We start from the raw sequence: 17,686 nt of genomic DNA on the forward strand, positions 1-17,686 counted from the left end.
TCCCACCGTCTCCCACTGTCGATGCACCAAACTGAATCGGATTTTGCATCACACAACAATTCATAGCACGCCACATACCCAGCTGCGTAGATATCATCATATCCGCATGCTCCTCTCTGCTTCCGTTTGATCTCTCATTTGCCCAATTTGGCTCACATTTCCCCGGTTCTTGAAAGGTTTCTTTAGCTCCAGCCATTCGCCCCGAGGTCGATCCGAGCGAGTTCAAGTCCGTGGCAGGAGCATCGTTCTACAGTCCATAAGGGTCGTAGAACCAACTTTGCAATGAAAAGATCTGTTGTTCAAATTTACGAGGCGGCTGTGGTACTGGCTTGGCTTTAGTCCTGGAGAATAAAATCGGCGGAGTGTTGCTTAGTTCAAGACAGTCTGTTTTGCAAGAAAAGCAGGAGTGTCTCCATAACTTGTTGCTTGAACTTTAATTACATTTTTTTTGAGCCGCATTTTTCATTTCCATTTGTGGACTCCTTCCTTCGGCTCAGTGCTTGTTACGTTGAGCGTTGGCTTGTGAGCGTTGATTTTAATTCCAAATGTATATGCTGTTTTGAATGATCTATAGCGTTCTTCAAGGGAGCAGTCACGAAATAGTTGTACTCTGGAGAAGAAAAGAGTATACAATCGGCATCAAGGAATTTTTTCTGAAGCTGTCCACAACATCTGGAAACCGACCATCCACTTCAAGATCGGTGTTCAGAAAGGGAAGGTTGTTGATGTCTATCAGCTCTATCTCCATGCCCAGATTCGACTCCTCGACTATTTCAATGGCAGTACGAATAAGGCCATGGTTGTGAGAAGCCTTCCTGAGGGAACCGCATATGGGCACCACCTTAAGAACTCTGATATTGCCCTTCTGGTGAACAGAAACAATGGGTTTCTTCTTTTTCTGCTGCAATGTGTTATTACATGCAGTTTCTGGTGGCGTTTCAGTGGCTGCTGCGACTCTGGAGACTCCTTGAGTGTTGACTGATTTCATCCAACTGAAGAGATCTCTGAGCCCGCTCCTGTTAGAGAACTATTGGCACCGTCTGAGTGGTATATGTTTCCATAAAGTTTAGTATTAAACCGCATGTATATGCCTTGTTGATGATTGACCAACATATATATATTGACTAGCTGTTTGAATAAGTTTTTGAATGCGTTGTAAGCTGTTTGAATAAGTTTTTGAATGCGTTTTGGACGCTGTTTCAATAAGTTGTGGAATCTTTTTGAATATTTTGTGGAGGATATTTTATAAAATTTTGGAGACATTTGAAGAAAACTTAGTGCATAAAGATTTTGAAATCTGTTACCCTTTTGAGTACAATTTCACTGTATATCAGCAAAAAGTTTTTTTAGCAGAAGTATTTTTTTTACAGAATGCATTCAATCATCTCTATGGTAGGAATAGTTCTCACTGGCAAGGAGAACTATCCTGAATGGTCTCGGATGGTAAAACACACCCTCATCTACAATGAGTTGTGGAAAGGAGTGTGTGTTGGAGAAGAAGACAAAGACCCTGTGCAGCCTACATCAGATAAAGAACTTGTCATTTGGGAAAACAAGAACAGCAAAGCCTATGCATTGATCGCAGCATCTATAAATGAAGAAGTAAGTCGTCATATTTCATCCTATTCCACTGCCTTTGAAGCTTTACAAAAGCTGAAAGAACTCTATGATTCACATTCTGCACTTGAAGTTGTTCAGCTCATGATTAAACTCTTCACTCTTGAACTGAAAAATAATGATCCCCTTGCTCTTGCATCTGAAATAAAGTCTATAATGCATGATATTAAATCCACTAAGGTTGAGCTGGATATCTCTCTTATTGCCTTTCTCAAAGCACTCTATCCTACCTACTCCAATTATCTTGAGTCTTTACAAGCAAATGGAAATCTTAAAGACATAACCTTTGAGTCTCTTGTGAAAAAGTTCGCTGAAAGAGAGAAAGCCTTTGGAAAGAAAACAGTCCCTGAATCTTCTGAAGAGACTGTTTGCCTTGCTCATAAAGAAAAGCATCCTGCTCAAGATTCTACAAGAGGAAGAGGTGGACGAAGAGGAAGAGGAATATACTTCAGAGGTAGGGGGGGCAGACATTCTCATGCAGAAAAGGCAGATCTGCATTGCATTCGCTGCAAACGAAATGGATCACATGATGCTTCTACATGCAAGCTACCATGGGAAAAGATTGAGCAGAAAAGAAACCAGCAGAAAGGTAAAACTGATGACACAGACAAAGGTAAAGCACCTGAATCCGCTCACTATATTGAGGCATAATGTAACATTGGAGTAAATGAAGATTTGTTTAATGCTTCACTTGCTTCTTCTAAAAATGATTGGTTGCTTGATTCGGGAGCATCCTGTCATATGACTCATAGGAAATATTTTTTTGAAGATTTCACTGACAATGTTGATGGAGCAGTATACTTTGCATATCAGTCAAAAATCAAGCCATCAGGGCTTGGCACAATCAGGCTTAAACTGCCTGGTCTTCCAGACTTTCTTCTGGATCATGTTCTATATCTCCCACAGCTCAAGAGAAACTTGCTGTCCTTGGTCCACATCCGCCAACAAGGTCACTCCATTCATATGTTTGATGGAAAGCTTGAGGTAAGAAAGGCATCTGACCACTCACTTGTCATGAGGGGTATAGAAGAAGAAAGACTTCTTAAACTGCAAGGAACCTCTGCTCATGCACAACATTTCTCATATATTTCTCATCATGAAGAAGGTACACTTCCGTCAAGTTTATTATGGCATGCTAGATTTGGACATTTAAACTATGATAGTCTCCGCTTGTTGAAGAAAAATGGTGTTGCTGGTTTGCCTACAATTCCTCGAAAACATAAGCAATGTGATGTTTGCATTCTAGGAAAGCATAGCAAACAGTCTTTTCATGATTCACATTCAAGAGCACATAGGAAGCTTGAACTCATTCATTCATATTTATGTGGTCCAATGCATGTTCCTTCTGCAAATGGAAATAAATATATCATGACATTTATTGATGATTACACCAGAATGTGTTGGGTTTATTTATTGAAGAACAAATCTGATGCTTTTCAAACATTCAAGAATTTTCATAAGTGGATTGAAAATGATGCACAATCTCATATTGGGTCTTGTCATGCGGAAAGAGTCGACAGTGCGGACACAACCGACCTCCCTAGAAGCAAAAGCTTTCTAGTGACAAACAAGACAAATAAACACTACCTTTCTCTAAACATGCATTGTGAATACAAGTAATCAGGGGATCTTTAACATACCTTTAGTCCAACGCTTTGTAGTAGTCCAGCCTCGCCGATCCGGATGAGCTCCTCCTTTTCTTCGAAACCTGCATTCACTAACAAGCCAAAAGATTAAATAGCACCTGATAAACTCATAAAACAATGCATATCTATCATATAGACCAAGGAGTATATGAAACAAACCATGAATAACAATCTGTTGAGAAAAATAAGTTCATTTGTATTAAAAGGTAACAAAAGGAACCATTACAACCTGAGCCTTGGTGTTGTGCAAGTCCCTCCTAGGGTCCAACAAGAGTTTTCCTTTACTTTGATCAGCTCACCCACTCTCAAATAAGGCTAGGAAAGGATGGGAAACTCTTCTCTCAAGCTTTACAAGGGAGTCCTAATTCCAGCAGCATCTACCCTTAGGAATGTTCAGCTTTCAACCTCCCCTCCCTCTGGCCCAATGCCTGTATTTATAGTGCTCTAGAGGAAGTTATTCAGGTCCACCATCAATGGGATAAGCCCCTCTTTGGATGGGATAGCTCCCCTCTTGATGGGATAAGTTCCTCTTTGGTAGGGATACATGAACCATCTGGAGGCGCTTCATACACGTCAAACAAGCTTCTAGAATGCTCTAGAAATGACCACAAGTAACTTTTTTGGAGTGAAACTTGCGCCTTTTGACCTTTACAGGAGTACGCACCCATGGCTTTATAAACAGAGCGTACAAGTACGCAGGTATTGTGAACTTGGGGTGCGTACACGCAGGTAAGGCTAAGAGAAACTGCCTACCCAGAGATATATAGATTTTTAATGACTTTCTCTCTTTCTTGGAGTTTGACATGGAGAGCAGAGGTATGAGGCTTGCCAAGGAGGATAGTATGACGGTTGATGGAGCCATACTAACTGCAAATAGTCATGGTGACAAATTTTAGTGTAACGGATTGCCCCCTAAAGTGCGAAGCCTGTAGTAGATTAGGGTTTCATATCATCTAGGAAGGGTGAAGTACTTTATCATTTCAAGGATTATCTTGTGGAAAGCCCAGTCGGAACCTGCAAGTATTCAACACAAAATACATATATATGATCATATCATCACTGAGGTAGGCATTCCCATACTCAGATTGAAAACTTTAACTAATTGACTATCTACTGCTCTGATACAGGAATGATTCTGCAGTACATCATAATCATAGACTTTTGTAGACACAGTATGGACGCAGCCATCTGTTTATAGTTAGTCTACTGTATAATGAATACAAAACTCCTCGCAGCCTGGATGGTGGAAACTAGATCCAGGGTCTTCATTTCTACTTCCCGAACAGGTACGATTCTATCCATGCGAATAAATGAGCTGATGTCGAACATGGTAGAAACCACTTGATTACCAGTCAATGATGTAAACTGTTAACAAGCGTGAGAGAAACCACCAGTGATGTCAATGGTTCTCAAAGTACCCAGTACAATCCATGAGATGTGAATGAATGAGTTGATGTCGAACATTTCACGGAATCCTTCGATCGAAAGTCAATGATGTAAACTGTCGTCAAAGGCGAGAAACCTGCCATTGATGCATGCAGACTTCAAGGTACTGACGATTCCTAGGTCATCTTTCTAGATAATGTGCTGATGTCGATAGAAAGCAACCCGTTGCAGGCAAGCCCACAACACGAAATCATAGATCAAGTTGAAGAAATGTAGCTGTAAGGACTGACTCAGGGATGGTCAAAATGGATGACGAGTATTTTGCAGATGAATGTTTATTGCAGAGACCTCTTGAACACATAACGACACGACAGATAGCTTGGTGACATTTGACCCAAAGTTAATACCTGGCTAAAGACTTTCAATGTGGTTTGATCAACTGTGAGGCAAAGGATTTCCCAACCCAGGTGAATGAAAAGTGTCGTGTTCAAGAGTGGTAATAAGGCTTCTTCTGAGACAAAGGATAACAAATGGGCTCATTTTCCTCTCTTTTCCCCCACCATTTCTGGCAAGTACCTCTTTATTTTTTACAAGCTTGAGGAGGATAACATATGCTTGATTATAAGCTCATCCTTCGGATGAGTCCAACTTAGTTTTGATTCGAACCCTAAGAAGGAGCGGTCCGTTCCTGTTTGTAATCGAACAGGTCCTTTACTGTGAAATTTTAACGAGTCCAGTATAGGAGAAACTCGGCATTTTTCATTTTTAGAGAGTCTAAAAAAACTTAAGAAGACTCCAGGTTGAACTTTTTCGTAAAGTTGTGTCTCCCAAGCCCGAAAAAGTATAAAATAATACTTGAGAGAACCGCTTAGTCTTGCGACCAAGGAGTACTTTCATGATTAGTGCCTTTGACCTGAAAAGTAAAAAGCGATCAAGGACACGTTGTTTTATTTCCAGTATCGGGTTTGAAACGACAAAAACCCGGCAATCTTTTCTTGTTTTTACGGTCAGAAAATAGCTATAAGAGGACCGTCTTTTAATTCCGTTTTAACGAGTGTAAAAGAAACGCTCGGCAATCTTTTCATGTTTTAGGAGTCAGAAAAGGGCTTAAAAGATGACTCTGATGTTTTGGTTTGTGAAAAATGATAATTTTCCTTGAAAGTCCTTTTGTCCTGCGCAAAAACGACACATTACTTATACCTGTTTAAGATAAGCAAAAATGCATTGAGAAATATCCTTCCATGGTGAAAAATAAACAAACTTAGCATTCATTTATCCAAAAAACCTATAAAAAGACCTTTTACCATGTCATTTTTACCATTTTACTGTTGAGGGAGAGAAAAGGGCTTTTGGCAAGAAACTTCCCGTGGACTTTGCGGAGAATCCGACCGTCGGAATCGAGTGCTGTCTCTTTCAGGTATTTCACAACATCCTCCTCTTTGTTTTTATCCGTTTAGAATTTCATTTTAAGCCCTAGTTTGATTTTTTGGGGGCTTTGGGGTTTTAGGATCCGCTTTTCGGGGTACGCAGGTGCCTCATGGGCGACCTGCGTACCCCGACATTTTCGTTAATGGGAAAATGGCAGGAGTACGCAGCCTATCTTCAGAACAGCTGCGTACCCACGCTCTGTTTTCTAAACGCGGGGTGCGTACTCCGTGCAAAGTGAATTTAAAACCCCAAATCTCAAAACTAAACCATTAATTTTTTATTTAATGAATTCTAATGAATGTTTTCTGGTGTGTAGATTGCCCACCATGCTTGATTGGCGCGAAAGAGAACACGAAGATGTCGATTTGGCCGCAATAGATCATCAACCTTCCATTAATGCTTTGAAGGCATGCAGTCTCTACAAATACTGGGCCATACCTGGCATGAGGGCCCAGGTGCGATTCTTAGAATGGCTGGTTGAAAGGTGGAACGTTCAGGATCAATGCTTCTACATCGGAGGGCACCAGCTCTAGATAGAGCCCTCAGACATATATTTTCTCACTGGTTTGCCTAATAGGGGCGAGCAACTGACTCTGTCCGGGACTAGGCCGGGTGGCCAATCCCTTGCTAGCCTCCGGCTAGAGTGGTGCAACAATTAGCACCAGGAGAAAGGGATAGAAATCAAATACATATCCCTGCCTGAACTTATGCTAATTGCCTTTACAGTTACCAGACTCTGCGGCGCAGCCGCTTTGCATATTTCCACCGGGTCCCAAATGCGGATGGCGATAGATTGTTACCGAGGCACCATTTTCAATTGGTGTGACGCTGTGTTGGCCAATATGAAGGGCCAACTGACTAGGGCAAAGAACGGACAATTAAAGACCTTTGGGTATGGGCCTCTAGTTGTGAGCTTTGCCCTAGAGAGGGTTCCGATGCTGATCCGACAGCATCTCACTGTTGCAGCTGGGCCTCCTCGGGAGCCAAAGTTGATGCGATGGGTTGCGGTGATGGGCCAGCATCCTGATGAGGGAGCGGGAGTTGTTCGATTTCCTGCGGGTTACTTTCACTGGTTGGAGGACCAGGTCTTTGCGATCCAAAATTTTCCTTATGCCGGAGTAGATTTTCGTGGTGATCCGGACATGGTTCTTCCACAGGGAGAACAATGGGACGACAGAGGTACTTCATTTTTCACAAGTTTTTAAATTATTTACTTTTTGTTTGTTTTTTATATCGTCTCAAAACTGACAGTGACAATTTTCAAAATGCAGATGTAGGTCCACAGCGTCCGGCCAATCTCCGGCCATTCGAGAGAAGAGTACCAGTTGCACCAGCACCGGCCCCACAGGATGCGGCCACAGAGACCTTAGCCGAGTTGGAACAGGACCTAGAGCATCTCACGGCGGACATACCAGAGACGACTATAGACGATATTCCTATCCGACTTCAGCGCTATGTGGTCGCAGTCCCAGGACCTTTTAGGAGGTTCCTGTGTAGGGTAGCGCGGGCAGTGGTCTCGTATAGAGAGCACCACCAGTGATTGGCTAGTCACTTTTTGTAGACACATGTGACATTTTTGGTTTTTTGTACTTATCATTTTTGCCGATCATAAGGTGTTTTTCAACCTATGATCGAAGACGATGTATATTTTTTGACACACTCCTATCTATATATATATCATTATTACCGGCTTATCTTGTTAAACATGTATGATGAAATGTTTTTAAATTTACATTTATGATTATCGCAAATGTCTGTCTAACATTCGAGAAGCAATTGCATCTGCTAATGTATTTAATGACCTTGGAATATGTTGATATTCAATGTAATCAAATTCACGTTCCAAGAGGCGCACTCTAAAAAATAACCTTATCAACACTGGATTTCTAATGGCATATACTCTATTAAGCTGTAATACAACGAGTTCAGAATCTAACTTCACTATCAAACTCCGAATCCCAAATGAAATAGATTCAGATAATAACTCAATCACTGCACTGTATTCTGCAATGTTGTTTCTTGTTTGACCGAGGCTCACCCCATGCATAGAAACTAACTCGTCAGAGGGCGAATAGATAACCCAAGCTGCGGAAGAGATATTCTGTGTACTACGACAAGCACCATCAGCGAATCCAATGTACGTTTGGAGAGGCGTCGACATCTGCAATATCAAGAGTAAAACCAAGATAAGCCAGAATAACGATGAAAAACACACTCTCTAAGCTAAGCACACTGTCTATACTAACAAACACACCAGCTAGAAAGAAAAACTAACCTAACTAAATCTCCATACCCATCATTTAAGCATAGTACCTCTTTAGGTAAAGTCCATTTCTGGGCTTACCCAAAGAGTCCCCATCAAAATCTACCAGCTCATAGGCCCCTTTTGCTAGCTTTCGCTTGACAATGTAGGGCCCATGCCACATAGGAACGAATTTGCCAGCACCTAATTTATCGTTAGCTTGATCATATAATAGCACTAGGTCTCCTTCCGAAAAATTACGAGGGGTCACGTTGCGATCATACTGAGCTTTCATCCTTTTTGCGTGAGTCTCGATTGCCAATGCAGCATCACGTCGGGTCTCATCTAATTTAGCTAAGTATAATAGACGCTTCTCCTCTTCGGAAGTAGCTGGAAGTAATTCGATAGCCATTTGAAGTGATGGGATTTCGCATTCAATGGGTAACACTGCTTCCAAACCATAAACTAGTTGGAAAGGAGTGAACCCTGTTGATGTTTTCACTGAGGTTCGGTATGCCCAAAGCGCTGAAAATAACATGTTGTGCCAATTCGACCGATGAATACCAATGATTCGTCGGATCATGATAACTAGAACTTTGTTGATGGACTCAACCAAACCGTTTGCTTGGGGATAATAAGGAGTAGAACTATCATGACGTAAACCAAGCTGGCCTGTAAGTTCTGTCATCATAATGTTTCGAAAATGGCGCCCATGGTCAGTGATTATCGCTTGTGGGACACCAAACCTAGCAATAATATGATTGAATACGAAAATCGCAGCTGTCTTGCCGTCTGCCTCGAATGTAGGCATCGCGTCGGCCCACTTAGTAAAATAATCAACCGCAAGGATCATATACGCATGCCCCCCGGCCGAGTGAGGGTTACATGTAATAAAATCGATACCCCATTTAGCAAAAGGACCAACGGCAATTATAGGGTGGAGAGGAGCAGGTGGTGCACGCATCTTGCGATCAAACACTTGACAGTTGTGGCATTTTCGGACCGCAATGATACAATCTTTAAACATGGACGGCCAGAAGTAGCCAGCACGCAACACCTTCTGAGCTATGGCATACCCAGACATATGACCGCCACATGCTCCAGAATGATAGTCATTCATAACCCTTTCTGCCTCTTCATGAGTTAAGCAACGACGAAAAACCAAATCTGCCCCACGACGATAAAGGGTATCTCCAATAATTTTGTACTGTTGGGACTGGAATCGGATTTTCCGACGTTCCGACTTTGAAGCTTCGGGCCGAAAGGATTGGGTTTGGAGATAGACGATTATATCTCCATACCACGGATCTAAAGTGCTGATGAGAAACAGAGATTCGTCCGCAATGGGTTCCTCTGCCACAGTTTCCGTGTCAGCACGCGGGAAGTCACACATCAACTCTGCAAAAACTAAAGATTTCTTAGACTTAGATTTTTCAAACTCCAAGTCGAACTCTTGCAAGATAACAATTCATTTAGAGTACTTACCCCCTAGCAATTGTTTAGTCAAAATGTAAATCATAGGGTTGCAATCCGAAATGACTGTAGTTTTACGGAGAAGAATGTAATGACGAAAACGTTGGACAGTTTGAACAGCTGCCAAGGCCAATTTCTCCACATGCGAATATTTTAGCTCAGTGGGATTTAACGTCCTACTAAGATAATATATCACATGTTCCGTTTCGAATTCATCTTCCTGTACTAAGACCATTCCAATGGTGGAATGAGCGGCGGCGAGGTACAAAAAGTAATCCTGGTTGTAGTTGGGAGGATGCAACAACGGTGCATGGGTCAACGCGTGCTTTAGCGCATCAAAAGATTTCTGAGCTATCTCATCCCAAGAGAATTGAGCATTTTGTTTCAACAACCGGGTAAAACCCTTGGTAATCTCGGCGTAGTTAGGAATGAATCGGCGTAAAAAGTTTGCTTTCCCTTGCAAACTTTGGAGTTGGCGGAGACTCGAAGGAGGAGGCAATTTGATGATAACTTCGACCTTCGAGGGATCGACGCGAATGCCGGCTTTTGAAACTACAAATCCCAGCAATCATCCCACTTCGATGCAGAAGACACATTTGTGTGGGTTCAACCGTATATGATAATGCCTACACCTCATAAAAATTGCTCGTAAATGGATAAGGTGATCAGCTCGATGTAAGGAGTGAGCTGGCAAATCATCGAGATATGGTTGCACAATATGCTTGATGTCATGAAATGCATAAGACATTGCCCTTTGGAAAGTGGCTCCGGCATTCTTAAGCCCAAAAGGTAATTTGCAATAAGCAAATGTCCCCCATGGACAAATGAAAGTCGTTTTTGGTTGATCGGCAGGTAGAATATTGATTTGGTTGTAACCGGAAAAACCGTCCATAAAGGATAATATTTCACTGCCGGAACAATCATCAATTATTTGATCGATATAGGGCATGGGATAGTTGTCCTTGGGACAAGCACGATTGATATCCCTATAATCGATACATATTCTTATTGTTCCCTGTTTTTTGTTAACTGGAACAATATTCGATACCCAATCCGTTAACGGGATCGGATAAATGAAACCTGCTTTCAATAGCTTCTCAACTTCTGCTTTAATTGCAGCCACTTTCCGAGGGTGTATCTGACGCAGACGTTGCCGAACGGGTTTAGCGTCCGGGTAAGTCTTGATCTCATGAACAACAATGGAGGGATCAATTCCTGGCATTTCCTCATAGGACCAGGCAAACACGTCGCGAAATTCTTGAAATAGGGCCTTGTATGTTTGAATTTCGTCATCTGAACACGAGGCACCTATATGAATGTGTTCAACAATTCCGGGCTTCACTGAAATGTCAATGGGAATAGTGCGAGAAATGTTTCCCAAATTCAGCTCTGAATTAGGATGTTTCATTGGACTCTGAGCGTCTTTGACATATTCAGCTGTAAAGATTGATGAGAAATCGTTTTCAAAATGATCATCCTCAGGTAAAAACGAAGATCTATGATGGAGATCTTCCCATGGTAAATCGTCTACGCACAGGACTTCACAAAGTTGTTCGTCAGATGACACAACTTCGGGAAATGTTATTAACTCCGAGGTTGACACGAAAAGGGATTTCTCATGGACCACATTCATTTGGTCGATTTTGGTTGAACTTGGGTCGGAAAAAGACTGCACGGCTTCATAGGCAATTTCATATGGACTCAAAGGCATTGCATCACCGAATGAGTCTATCTCAGATTCAGATGGGACAATCCAAGGATCATTGTAAATAATAGTATCTGACGTAATCATATGAATGAATGCGAATGAAGGGTCTGCGTTGATTGGAGGAAAAGGAAAAGTTCCCAGTAAACCAGAATCTTTAACTAATCCTATGCCAACATCCTTATAAGGGATAGTCGTTTTACCGACATGCTGGATACTTTCTGAAGAGGCTGGGTCGGATGAAAAATAAGCCAGCTGGTCTATGGTTACGATCTTGCCATTATGTGGAAATTTTATGACTCTGAAGACCGATGAAACGACCGCTGTCATAGCGTAAGACCAACTTCGACCCAAGAGAAGGTTGTAGTCTAGAGGGGCATCAACCACCTCCACATCTAGACTAATGGTTTTTCCTTCAACCCCTATAGGCAAATCCTGTAAAATGCCAAACGGATGGAACCCACGGCCATCAAAGGCCTTAAGAATTGTTAGGGATTGGTTCAGCGAAGGAGAACCAAGCGATCTCCAACACTGAATCGACATAATACACGTGGAAGCTCCCTCATCAATTACAGTCCGATGAATAGGCCTATTTTTGACTATCACTGGAATCTAGAAAGCCATCTGATGAGGGAGACGCGGTGTACTATTTTCTAGATCAAAGATTATCAGGTTCGGGTCCTGAACTTCAACAGCTCCTATAGCCGACAAAAGTAATTTTCGCTGTGCTGGGCATGATTGCAGCACTTCTAAAGCCAACATTGCTGAGGGTGAAACAGCTAAATCCTCAACAATGTTGTAATTCTGAGCCGCTCTCGCATGTGGATTAAAAGCAGACCTTCGAAGTACACCCTTGGCGGGCGGTTTTATTACTAAGTCAGGGTTAGGTTTCTCGATCTGTAGTGGATCGGAACCGGGAGCTGAGGTTGAGGGATTTGAATGAGAAGATTCTGCTTCTTTCGATCCATCAACAAGACTTTTACTACCATAATCGTGAGATCGAGTCGCAATCCTCACATGAGACATCATCAATATGGGTTCTTCAGTGGCACTCGAGGAAGAACCTATCATCTTACTCTCCTGCTTTGGAAATGGATCTTTCAAAACAGCAGGAGTTGAGGAACCTTTGACGATTTTCACAACCTCGGCCCGATGGGGGCAATCTCTTGTAAAATGATCCTCTTCACAAATTAGACAAGGATATCGAGGTTTGCGCTTTTCGTCATTGGTTTCCGACTTTTCTGTTTTCTCCTTTGGAGTCTTGTCTGCTTTACCCTTCTTCTTCCCACCGTTTTTTGATTTAGCCGTAGATGACTCTACAACGTGAATATCAGCGGAAATTTCAGGAGAAGACTCTCCTGTCAGGGAATCTGGTAAGGTTGTAATGGGCGAAGAATTCTTTGAAGATTTCTTCTTACTTTTAGTATTTACCCTACCAATCATGCCAGCAGCAGCATGAGATCCCGAAGGAGCAGCAGCGATTTGATTTGACTTTGGAAGATCTGGGATCTTTTCGTGTAACGTACCTGACTGAGTGTAAACTAAGTCAAGGTACTGCGCTTGAGCAATTACTTGCTCTTCAGTAACTACTTCGGCTTTAGCTACGTCTTCAGTAATCTTCGGTAATAATGATTTAACAAACCATTCAGCTAAGATTTGGTCCGGAATAAAAACTTTCACTAATCGCCGTCGACGTCTCCATTCATGGATATGATCGGAAATATAAGTGGACGTCCACTGTTTTAGTGAAGTTAGTAGCTCCGTGCCATTATCATATCTGACTGGCAACTGAAAATGAGTTAGGAACGAGGTAGCTAACTGACTAAAATTGTAAAAAGAGGCCCGTGGTAACTCAATGTACCACTTGGCCGCGAGACCAATGAGCGTACGCTGGAAAAGACGTAAGCGGATCGAATCATCCGAGATGGAATTTGAAGCACACCAGAGGTGGTAAGTCATCACATGATTGGACGGATCCTCTCCAGACTTACCTTCGAACTTGGGTATATCACTGGGCAACTTATTTGGCATTGGCGGCCAGAACAGAAGATAATTTATTGGATCGTTCGTTAGGTGCGTCAAGTCTGGTAAATCCAAAGTTGCGATAAACGGTAATTGCCGATTAGGATCCCTAAAACTCTGGGTCACAAGACCAGTCCTAGGAGGAGGATATCCAGGATAACTTGGAATAGGAATCGCATTCGGGATATTGTATCCTCCTGGAAAACTAGGATTAACCGGACCGTACTGGGGTTGTTGAGGTTGTTGATAAGTGTACCTAGGATACGGTTGATACTGGTAAACCGGCTGTTGGACAGCAGGCCCGTATTGGTACTGTCCCTGGTACGGTTGATAAGTGAATTGTGGTTGACTAGTGACAACCGTACTTAAACCAGGTTGTCCTACAGGCATCTGAACTGTAGTTTGAATCGTAGATCCAGACAATGGTAAAGATATCTGAGGAGTAGTTGCAGAGACAGTAGAAACCGAAGCTGTCGATACTCCAGAAGCAAGTGTGGTGGAAGGAGCAGATGTTGCGGTAGTTGCAGCAGCCATTTGAGATGGAGTACTAGGTGCAATTGGCGGCTGAGTAACTACCGAAGGTACAGAAGTTTGAACATTAGACTGGACTGGTTGCTGGGATGGACCAGCAACTAAGGGTTGTCCAGCTTGAGATGACAACTGTACACTTGGCTGCAATACCTGCTGAACTTGCGATGGATCCCACACTATGTTCATTCCGGGGTATTGACCCATGACAGGTTGAGGATATTGAGATCCATAACCGGATTGAGGATAGGATTGATAACTGAAAGGCACAGTTCCCGTACCTTGAACATATGATTGACCTTGAGGTGGTTGATAAACTTGACTCGAGTATTGACCTTGAGGTTGATAACCTTGAGGTAAATACTGATACTGGGGTTGACCTCTACCTTGAGGTTGATACCCTTGAGGTAAATACTGATACTGAGGTTGACCTTGGGGTACATATTGAGGCTGGGGTTGACCTTGAGGAATGTATTGTACTATGGGTACATACTGTCCTTGAGGTTGCCCCCCAGACACAATTTGTGTACCTTGAGGTTGCCCCCCAGGCGTTAATTGAGGCTGCCCCCCAGGCGGTAATTGGCCACCTTGAGGTTGAGAACCGGGCACTGAACCTGACATCATGTAAATGTCTCCTACACCCAATGGTTTATTACCATTGTTTCCAGCTAATAACCCATGTTCAATGGGTTGAGGAGATGCTCCCACAAAAGTACCAGAAAGTGACTGATACCCGGAGGGAACAGAAGGACCGCCGTACAAGAAAGATTCAGGAGATTGAGTGAACACGGACGACTGACCAGACATATTTACAGGAGTATAAACACCTCCAGGTGGAAAAGGAGTACGAGGTGGAGAAAAACTTATCCCTGAGTTGTCTAAATAATTGGTTAACGAAAGGTACCAAGTAGTACTTTTAGGAGGACTGTAAAAGATAGATTCACGCTCTCTTAGATCAATAGTAGGTTGATCTTCAAGAATAGGGCCGCCTACTTCTTCTTCTGGAGCAAGTTCTTCAATAGCTATCAAACCAGAAGGAAGATTTTCGGTGATGACTCTTTCTACCCTAGGTGAATTAGGAACACTAGAAGTTGGAGTAACAAGTTCAAATATTTCAGGTTCTTCGCCTATATCACTAGTAGATGAAAAACTACCAGCAAGCTCGGAAACTGCAACGGCTTCAGGATTATAACCTGTTTCTAGACCTTGGTAATCTGGATGGACTACCAACGATGATTCTCCTTCTTCAGGTGAACCTACTTTACTGCCACTAGGAGTTACAAGGACTTTCAAACTTTCATAATGACTCGGGACCTCTTCAGGAGGTTCGCCCCGCAATCTACGGGACTTCCTCAACAAATCGACCACGGTAACAATCTCAGGAGACTTGCCCCGAAGTCTACGAGACTGTCTCGGTAATTCAGCCACAGTTAAAAACTTTTAACTACTGCACACACAAACAAAGTAAAATCTCAAAGCAAACCACCTAAAGTCTCTAAAGAACCAAACAAATTTGAATCACACGCCTAAAGAATCTAGGGCGTCAAACCATACACAAACAGTAGCCTTCCGGACCGAAAACACTAGTTGGAGATGAAACCCAACATCGCCGAATTCAGTACAGAAGTGGTGGGCGGAACAGTTACCCCGGCAACCTGCTTAATGAATAGACCGGCACAAGTTCCTCCACTTTAACCATCTCGAGTGAAGTGAACCCCCCGGAAAATCCAAGTGAGTCTAGCCGACGTCTGCTCCAGGTACAATGGGATCTTCCCTCCACCATCACCTCGGTAGAATCCTAAAGATAATGGTCACTAAGGTTACCAACAGCAACAAATGCACCTGGGGGAACAGTCTACACTCCGACAGCACGCAAGGGCAGAGTATCAAGCTCAATCCCCTTGCCGGCTCCTTGACAATAATCCAAGGTTTACCGACAAGTGACCCCTGGCTCCTCGACAATGGTTAATCTGAGGTTTACCGTTTGTAATACGTGCGTGTCTGGCATCGTTCCCAACGAGGGAGGATTGATCCCCTCACTGGTTCGGACACGAGCTCGTGCTTCTCCTTTAAGAGGAGCTTTCCCAGAGTACAAATGAAACAGTTGGATTTATCCTACCACAAGATGAGCTACTTGTTTGGTTTTGCTGTCTTGGAGAGTTAATTACTCTCCTACTCCAAGACACTAGCCTGATCTATATTGGTGTTTCAGAGCCCTAGTAAATAAAAGTTACTAAGTTGATTTTACTTTAAGCGTTAATTTTTATGGCTTTCTTTAAGACAAAAGGTAGTGGAGATGAAACTGGTGGTGTGTAGACTCGAACGAAATCCACTAAAAAGATGCACTTAGGATGATTTATACTAATTTTTCTTTTTCAATGAATTCCCTAGCTAAGAGAGTTGGAGAATGCAAACTTGATATAAAGACAACTTTCTTGGCAATGAAAAACAAAGAAACAAACTCTTTATATTTTCAAGACATACGACACATGACCACTAATCACTTCACGAAAATTCCTTTTTCTTTTAAAGACACAAATGCTACCAAAGCAAACTTTCCTTCAAAAGATATTTTTGTATTTTTCCTAATTAATAAAGCATGTAAAACTTACTTTAACAAAAATCAAAGTTAAAAAAAAAAGCTATGGCAATCAAATCAAATGAATTGCACTCAAAATCAAATCTAAGAGAAAAGCACCTAAAAGTAAATCTAACGAGTCAAAAGCTTACTAAAGATGATTCCTGGATGTTTTACTCAGTCAAAATGTAACTAAGGACTAGTTAATGCAGAACCAAAAACCAGTCAAAAACAAAAATCAAAATCTTTTGTTCTTTTCTCAAGAATAAAATTCAAAGTTCAAACAACAAACTTTTTCGAGATTCGCAAAGAGAAGATGCAAAGGTACGCAGGTGACCTGTTTACACAGGTGCGGGTACGCTCTGTGCACAAAGCGACAGTGCGTACAGGTACGCACTGTGCTCAACTCAGAGGTTGCGTACTTCTAGCAAAACAAAGAAAAACTAAAATCTAATTTAACCCTAAGCTAGCCCACCCAAATACACAGTCAGACAGCCAAAAACCAGAAAACAAACGACTTTTCTCAGATCAAAAGTTCATACAAAGGAAAAAACATTCACATCAATGGAGTCCCCAGCGGAGTCGCCATTTTGTCATGCGGAAAGAGTCGACAGTGCGGACACAACCGACCTCTCTAGAAGTAAAAGCTTTCTAGTGACAAACAAGACAAATAAACACTACCTTTCTCTAAACATGCATTGCGAATAAAAGTAATCAGGGGATCTTTAACATACCTTTAGTCCAACGCTTTGTAGTAGTCCAGCCTCGCCGATCCGGATGAGCTTCTCCTTTTCTTCGAAACCTGCATTCACTAACAAGCCAAAAGATTAAATAGCACCTGATAAACTCATAAAACAATACATATCTATCATATAGACCAAGGAGTATATGAAACAAACCATGAATAACAATCTGTTGAGAAAAATAAGTTCATTTGTATTAAGAGGTAACAAAAGGAACCATTACAACCTGAGCCTTGGTGTTGTGCAAGTCCCTCCTAGGGTCCAGCAAGAGTTTTCCTTTACTTTGATCAGCTCACCCACTCTCAAATAAGGCTAGGA

At 42.2% G+C, this 17,686-nt stretch overlaps 1 pseudogene; it reads right to left on the bottom strand.

Moving 5' to 3' along the window:
* Positions 1-503: 503 nt before the first annotated feature.
* The window catches only part of LOC149255122 (uncharacterized), a 54,202-nt pseudogene continuing 37,019 nt past the window's right edge, over positions 504-17,686 (bottom strand).

Source organism: Pinus tabuliformis, chromosome 7, assembly GCF_031772625.1.
Source record: "Pinus tabuliformis cultivar Carrire ecotype Pingquan chromosome 7, CPIR1, whole genome shotgun sequence".
NCBI lineage: Eukaryota > Viridiplantae > Streptophyta > Pinopsida > Pinales > Pinaceae > Pinus > Pinus tabuliformis.